At 35.3% G+C, this 8,302-nt stretch overlaps 1 long non-coding RNA gene across 1 annotated transcript in view; it reads right to left on the reverse strand.

Moving 5' to 3' along the window:
* LOC135362107 (uncharacterized) overlaps nt 1-8,299 on the reverse strand; it is a 168,891-nt gene extending 160,592 nt beyond the window's left edge. The window contains exons 1-2 of the long non-coding RNA XR_010406523.1: nt 8,164-8,299; nt 4,877-5,035 (exon numbers count right to left, since the gene is read on the reverse strand). This is a non-coding gene — a long non-coding RNA (uncharacterized LOC135362107). The remainder of the gene's footprint in view (nt 1-4,876; nt 5,036-8,163) is intronic.
* Nucleotides 8,300-8,302: the final 3 nt, after the last annotated feature.

Genomic DNA, 8,302 nt, shown 5'->3' on the forward strand with positions numbered 1-8,302 from the left:
AAATCTATTCCAAGAAAAAGAAAAAATGAAATTCGAAGACTTATGAGCTTGTTCAAAAAATACTAAAAATAAGTTCCAGCTGGTGTGAGAACATGGTAAAGGTATAACATGGTACCAGGGTAAATAATAGCACAGGATGGGTGAGGCATTGGCAGAAGGAAACTTTAAATGCAGAACATTTTATACTGCTTTTTAAAGGGATTTTTACAAAAGTAAGAAAACACATATACACACATCAATAGCAGAGAAAATGTATTGAAACAATTTATCAGATGGTATATTTACACAATTTTTCAAGAGTAAGCACATGGCCAATATGGATTAATCACTAATGAATTTAATAAAGTGAACAGATTATTAGCTCCTAAAGCTAGTTATTTTAGTTTCTAATGTTTCAATGTGCCAGATGTTTCATAAAAATAGTTTTTACTATTTAAAATGATTTATGAAGCTAGAATGCCCAACTTTTATTTCTGTGTTAAAATTTAAGAGTTAAAAACCATTAACAAACAGAATTTGCAGTTCAGTTAGCAGTCACTGAATGTAAAAAGAGTTCTTAAAATGCTCTTCAGAGCCATTCTCGTTCCCATAGAAACCAATGTGAGATCCTGGAAAACAAGGTAAGTTCTAAAATAATCATCATTATAAATACCCATTATATAAATGTAAATACAGGCAATTGAAATGATTTAGATGATTTTGAAATTGCATATCATTTCCCAAACCATAATGATTCCTTCAGAGTGGTTCTTGTCTGTCATATAAATACAGCATTTACAAAATTTTAAAAATTCTTATGATTTACTTGTGAGACCATAATCGCCTTTTCAAACAAGTCTTGGGCATGCAAATATCGATTTTTGAACATGTATTTTGGTGCAAGAAGGGTATTTTGGGCTTTTCCTTTGTGGTAGATTAAGTACTTACCATTATTAGTGTTTGGATTTCATATAACCATTTCATTATTCATTATTAATTGTTCTACAATGAGATCTAGATATTCTGGAGAGTTATCTTACAATTATAATTTTTACATTTTATTTATGCAAGTATTTTGTCATATTAAAAGAGCCAAGAACTCTTCTTTTATTGGGACTGTAATTCTTCTGAAAGTCCAGGACTAATCACTGAGTATAGAGCCCTCATAATATTAACAAAGATGTAAGTGTACGTTGTTCACAGATGTATATGCCTCTAAGAGATAAGCCTCCTAATGTTTAAGGAGCAAGAGCAGTTCAGGGGTAAAGTTCCAATAGCAAGAAACAAGTAATTTAGTATGGTTGTTGAAGGACTTCTGGACATGCCACCCCAAAACATGTCACTTTGGTATAGTGATTATTTTGAAGTAAAGGCAGATACAGGAGGAGGCTTTCTCTGAACTTTCCTTTTCTGCCTAAAAGACAGAGCCTTCAAAAGGAATTCAATTGTCATAAATCCCCTTCCTGGGACTGACTCCTACCACTAGGAGGAAACTAGAAGTCAACTCAACACCCACACAACCTTTGTCACAAATTATCATATCTCCTATCTATTCTTCTAACAGCCCATTCATCTTTCCTAAAAATAATTTACTCTCCCCTAAGTTGCCTATATCCCCTCCTTCCTCTGTTAAAGATGGCATATAAGCTCTCAAATCTCACCACTTTTTTGGGTGTTCACTTTTTTTTTCCTGTGATGCCCTGGTGTGCATAATATTAAAAATTAATAAGTTTGTTTGCCTTTGCTCCTGTTAATCTGCCTGTTGTCAATTTATTTTATAGACCCAGTTATTGAACCTAGGAGAACAAAGGGAAAGTCTTTTCTCCCCTACACTGTTAAAGGAGCCACAGGTTATAGACTAGTCATGCAGTATTGTTAGCTGGATCAATGATCAGAAAGTCAGGTATTTTCTCTTCCATTTCATCTAAACCCTTGCTTCTTAAAATCTAGTCCCCAGACCAGCAAAATGAAAGCCTGGTAAAGATGTAGAATTTCAGGCCCTAGGTAGACCAGCTGATTCAGAAACTGCATTTTAACAAGATCACCAGGGAAAAATGAACATTAAAGTTTAGAAACACAGTCTCAAATATTTGCTTCAAACAAATTTTAGCTTTATTCCAGGTGAACTGATGGAAGCTAAAAAGCCTAAGAGGATGTAAACTCTAAGAGGGGTCTATGTCTGCAAGTGGCATCTGCACATCATGTAGTTTAGAGCAAAATCCATAAACAATGTTAAATCATTTTGACAAAAGAGAATGAAACATATCCCTTTATTTCAAAAATGACGTATTTCAAGTTTTATGTTTTTAAAAGAAAATGTTCTTGGGTGCCTGGGTGGCTCAGTTGGTTAAGCGACTGCCTTCGGCTCAGGTCATGATCTTGGAGTCCCTGGATCGAGTCCCGCATCGGGCTCCCTGCTCGGCAGGGAGCCTGCTTCTGCCTCTGACCCTCCCCCCTCTCATGTGCTTGCTCTCTCTCATTCTCTCTGTCTCAAATAAATAAATAAAATCTTTAAAAAAAAAAAAAAAGAAAGAAAATGTTCTTATATTTCATTTTGTTTTTCCCACTCCCCCAAACCAAACCATTAAACATACATCACATACAAAAATCAACTCAAAGTGGATGAAAGATTTGAACGTAGACCCGAAGTTATAAAACTCCTGAAAGAAAACATAGGCAAGAGCTTCATGACATTGGTTTAGGCAGTAATTTCTTGATATGACACCAAAAGCACAAGCCATAAAAGCAAAAATAGACAAGTGGGACTACATCAAACTAAAAAATTCTGCATAATAAATTAAATAATCCACAGAGGCAACTTACAGAATGGGAGAAAATATGTGCAAACTATATGTAACTAATAAGGGGTTAATCTCCAAAATATATATGGAACTCCTTACAATTCAATAGCAAAAAACCAAATAACCCAATTAAAAAAATGGGCAAAGGGGGTCTTCTGGGGGCAGCTCAGTCAGTTAAGCCTCTGACTCTTGATTTTGGCTCAGGTCATGATCTGAGGATCATGAGATTGAGTCCCCCACTGAGCTCTGCACTGGGTGTGGAGCCTGCTTAAGATTCTTTCCCTGCCTTTGCCCCTCCCTCCACCTCATGCATGCACCTGCACTCTCTCTCTCTCTCAAAAAAGAAAAAAAAATGGGCAAAGGACTTAAATAGACATTTCTCTAAAGAAAACATACAAATGACCAGTAGGTATATGAAAAGATACCCAACATCATGAATCATCAAGGAAATGCAAATAAAAACCACAATGAAATATCACCACCTCACATCTATTTGTCAGGGTGGCAATAATAATAATAATAATAATAATAACAACAACAACAATAATAAAAGGGTAACATGTATTGACAAGGATGTGGGGAAACTAAAACCCTTATGCACTGTTTTGGGGAATGTAAAAATGATGCAAGCACTATAGAAAACAGTATGAAGATTTTCCCCAAAATTACAAATAGAACTAGTATATGATCCAGCAATTCCACTTCTGGGAATTTATTCAAAAGAACTGAAATCAAAATCTCAAGAAAATATCTGCACTCCCATGTTTTTTGCAGCACTGTTCACAATAGCCAAGACACAGAAACAACCTAAATTCCCAGTGACAAATGAAGGGATGGAATATTACTCAGCCTTAAAAAAGAAGGAAATTCTGCCATATTCAACACGGACGAACCTGGAGGACCTTATGATAAATAAAATAAGCCAGCCACAGAAGGACAAATATTGCATGATTCCACTTACATGAGGTGTCTATAATAGTCAAACTCATAAAAAGAGAGAATAAAATGGTGATTGCCAGGGTTTGGAAGAAGAGGGAAATGGGGAATTCCTGTTCAATAGGTATAAAGTTTCAGTTATACAAAATGAGTAAGTTCTAGAGAGCTGCTGTACAGCATCATGCCTATAGTTAATAATACTGTATTGTGCATTCAAAAATGTAAGAGGGTAGATATATTAAGTGCTCTTACCACAATAAATTAAAAAAAATAGATCATAGCAGGGTTTGGAGCTAGCTGCAGGTGTTCAGAGTCTGACCTCACAGTTATAGTCCACTTTTTTAAAGACCTTCAAGATCTGTTTTAGGGGAAAGTGAATAAATTTTAAAGGCCCAGAAAGAATGAAAATGTGAACATGGAGCTATGGACTTATATGAAATAAAAGATGTTCTATAAAAGTTATCCCAAAGTCTACTTTCTAAATTTCATCCTTTCTACATTTCCTGCTTTATTTCCATATGCTGCAAATTGCATATGGTTTAGTTTGCCCCACCCTTTCAAATTTCCATTTTCTCCTAACAGTTACACCTGCATTTATCACAAATATATGTGAAATTTTGATGATGGTGTTGGTTAACTGCCTAAATGTTGTGACCTGGTGGGGAGAGGAGGGTCCTGAAGGTCTGCTTTACAGATTTAATTTCATCTAGGACCTGTCCTTTGGAGACTCAGAAAGAAGCTCCAGCAAATAGTTGTGTTCTGGAGGTTAGAAAGGTCAGATAAAAAGATAGGGCACAGCAAAAGTTCAGTACTTCTTGATGACAAGCATGTAAGCTGTTGGAATTAAATTTTTCTTCTAACCTCGAGGAGTTTTATGAATTGCTAGAGGGTAGAAATCAACATTATCATTCTCCTTTTTACTTCAAACTATTATTATTTATTGCCTGTTCACCATATGCCAGGCATCCTTCTGAGTGTGTTTCATACGAAATAGTTCATTTAATCCTTTCAACAACCTTATGGAGAAGGTAACGGATTACTCCCATTTCAAAGATGAGTAAACTGAGGACCAAGAGGGAAAGTAATTTTCTAGGGCCCCACACGTGGTAAGAGCCTGAGTTAAGTAGAGTGATTCTGGCACCAAAGTTTTTTTTACATACCCTGAAAGGACATCCTAGAGACTTGATGTGTAGACCTGTCTCCTCAGTTCTTCATGGTTGGCTAATTAGCTGTAACTTCCTGAGGTCAAAATGAAGGTGACTTTGAAATCAGTCCTTCCTCCAGATATCAGGCATTTAGCAGTCCCTCACCATTTCTTCCTGGTTAGAGATAGATATAGGAAGGTCAATCTTGTAGAATCCATTCTGCCTAGTTAGTGAATGGTCACTCTACAGCAAACTTCAAGATTCAGGTATTTGTGGTATAACTAAAACTATATAAATCCCAAATGTGACTTTAGGGAAAAAAAAGATTTGCTAGAGACAAACTGAATCATCTACTATAAAATCTGCTGCTAGCTTGATTTCTTGTGTAGTTAAATATAATCAACCAATTACAGATTTCATATGTAGATAAAGGCATAGTTTTGACTGCAGTGCTTCTCTCTAATGTTGTAGAGGGTTTCCTAGCCATACACAGCTAAGTCAATTTTAAGATTCGATTTTCTTCTTCATTCTACCTCTTTGCCCTCTATACTTCTGTCTGCATTTATGTGTTTCTGCCATTTTCCTACATGTGCACATGTTCAGTAGTGTTAGAAAGAAATGATTCCAGGGGTTCTTATGTCAACTGTCTGCCTCTCTACACATTGAGATGGTTTTTTTCTTATTCCTTAAAAAGCCCTTAGGATACAATAGCTCCACCACTTCTTAGCACTGTGACTTCGGCCACATTACAACCTCTCTGTGCCTCAGGTCCCTCAAGTATTAAATAGATTTAAATTGTACTCACTTAATACAAAAAAGGACTTGGCACAGTGCTTGATACAAAGTAAACACTAAATACATGTTAGCTATTATTATTATTACTATTATTATTATTAACTTGTGGAGGAACTCACTTCTTCCCAAAGTATTACCAAGGTATCATTTAGGAAACAAAACCCACATTTAAAGACTTTAAGGGTTAGTATGGAGGATCTGAGATATTTTAAAATTTAAGACCCTTTTTAAATAAGAGCTAACATGTATTGATTACTTATTACATGCCAGGTATTGGGTTATGCCATGTGTTTGTATGTATATATATATGACATACACACACATGTGTATATATATATATATAGTCACTTAATCTTTGCTGTAACTCTACAAATCACTAAAATTACTTCAGAGAAATTAAGCAACTTGCCTAAACCTCCTGTTTAGTAAGACTTGAGCCTAGGTTTGATTCCTGGTCCATCAAATACGTATTCTTATGTGCTTAAGTTAGCAAAGCAATAATGCCTCTTACACCTTAATGGCTATCATTTTCCAGAGTTTTTCCATGAGCCACGGCCATTTAAATGATAAGTTGCTCACTGTGGCATGTGTCATGATGATTAAAATACATTATTTCAGGGGCACTTGGGTGGCTCAATCGGTTAAGCCTCCAACTCTTGGTATCAGCTCAGGTCTTGATCTCAGGGTTGTTATTTTAAGCCCTGAGTTGGGCTCCACACTGAGTGTGGAGCCTACTTTAAATAAATAAATAAATAAATAAATAAATAAGTTATTTTTGTAGTTCCAGCATTCTGGACTTAACGGATCAGTAAATTTTTCCAAAATTGGAGACTTAAAACAAAATTGTGTTATTCAATTTTATAGGGGAAATCACTGTATCACCACTGATTTTTTTCCTTTTGCTAAGAATTAATATAAACATCAATCACATTATCAGATAAATTATACACTTAGAATTTGGGATTCCTGATTCCTTGGCCAAACTTTTTATAGCATTTAAAAAAAATTCAGATACACTTCACATAACATAAAATTTATCATTTTGAAACGTACGCTTCAGTAGTTTTTAGTATATTCACTCTGTTTTGCAACCATCATCACTACCTAATTCCAGAATATTTTTATCATCCCACAAACCCCATACCTATTAGCAGTTAGTCTCAATTCCCCCGCTTCCTCATCTCCTGGCAGCCATTAATTTTTCTGTCTCTATGGATATGTCCTTAGGCAAATCTTTTATTTCTGCACAAAATGGCTGTCTCAGATCTGTGATTTCTTATTCCTTGCTGCCTAAATCAAACTGCCTGCCCAAAGCTTTACGTTGGTGTGTTGTTCCCAGTGGCATATGTAATATATATGATAGACGGCATCAAAGTACAAAATTCTAAGAGGTCCCATCAAGGTTAGCAAATGCTGCCATACGTATGGATTTTAATATGAAGAAATATACTACATACTTTCTACATTTCCACTGTCCACATTTACTTACAGTTTTAGTTTACTTCTAATTTTAATTCCAATTTTAGATTTTCCTCATATTTTCTTTCTCTTTTGGTATTTATTCATATAACATGTCAAATTATGTAACTTTGAACTTAATCTGAAGGCTGCTAATGTTTTTGGTAACCACTACAAATCAAAATAGTATTATAAGGGCCATCTTTTTTTTTTTTTTTTTAATTTACATCTAATTGAGGTTCCCAAATTCTGGTCCAAATCTGTGCTGTATTTAGTTGCTCTATTCTCTGTACATCCATACACTCTGTTCATTTCTCAGATAATTTCCTTTTAAAATAGAAATTCAAATGTATTACTATGTTCCACTGTGATTTACTTATTTACATGTCTCCCAGTGGAATCTGAACCCCTGGAAGGTAAGGACTTTGTCTATCCAAGTTTGATTTCCAGTACGGTGCCTGGTGCGTGGTATGAACTAACATAACTACTGCTGTTGAATGAAGGAATAGGTTTTAAATATATACACAAGCATATGCATAAAAATTTATAACACCCAACTGTATGTTATATTACATAATATCCATGTATATTATTACATACACATATAAGTTCATAGCTACATTAAAAATATTTAATATTTGAAAAATTCAAATGATATATTTGATCATAAAATGTTAAATATATCGAGTTTTACATAGTATGATTTTATAATAACCTGTGAACTAGTTATTACACACACAAAAACACACTCTATTTAACAGGGTATTCCCCACAGCGTAATTACAAGATGGAGGAACAACGAAGGGTGTGGAGATTGGAGATTGACTGACTTTGGCTGTTTCTTTCTGAACCTGAATTTTTCTGTGACGTGGAGATAGTTAATACCGTGCTTAGGGAATTGGTTTAAGGATAGGGCTAATCTATATTAAGGGCTCAACACTTTAGCAGGCCCTTCAGGAATCTTAGCGGGCACTTTATCCCTCAGACTTTAAGTAAAGGTGTTTAATTTTTCCACATATTATGAGTCTTTTCCAGTGAGGGAAACCTACCCGGATGCCAAATTTGTCAATTCAGAGAGTCCAGATAAAACTAAAAGCACAAAATGATCCATCTCTAACTCTGACGGATCGCTAAACCCGCAGGAGGCGCTGGGTGGACCTCCACTATCCCAGCATTCCTCGCGCTGCT

The sequence above is a fragment of the Mirounga angustirostris genome, unplaced genomic scaffold (genome assembly GCF_029215605.1).
Source record: "Mirounga angustirostris isolate CCGP_5_RB_7025 unplaced genomic scaffold, mMirAng1.0.hap1 SCAF_12, whole genome shotgun sequence".
In the NCBI taxonomy this organism is placed as follows: Eukaryota; Metazoa; Chordata; class Mammalia; order Carnivora; family Phocidae; genus Mirounga; species Mirounga angustirostris.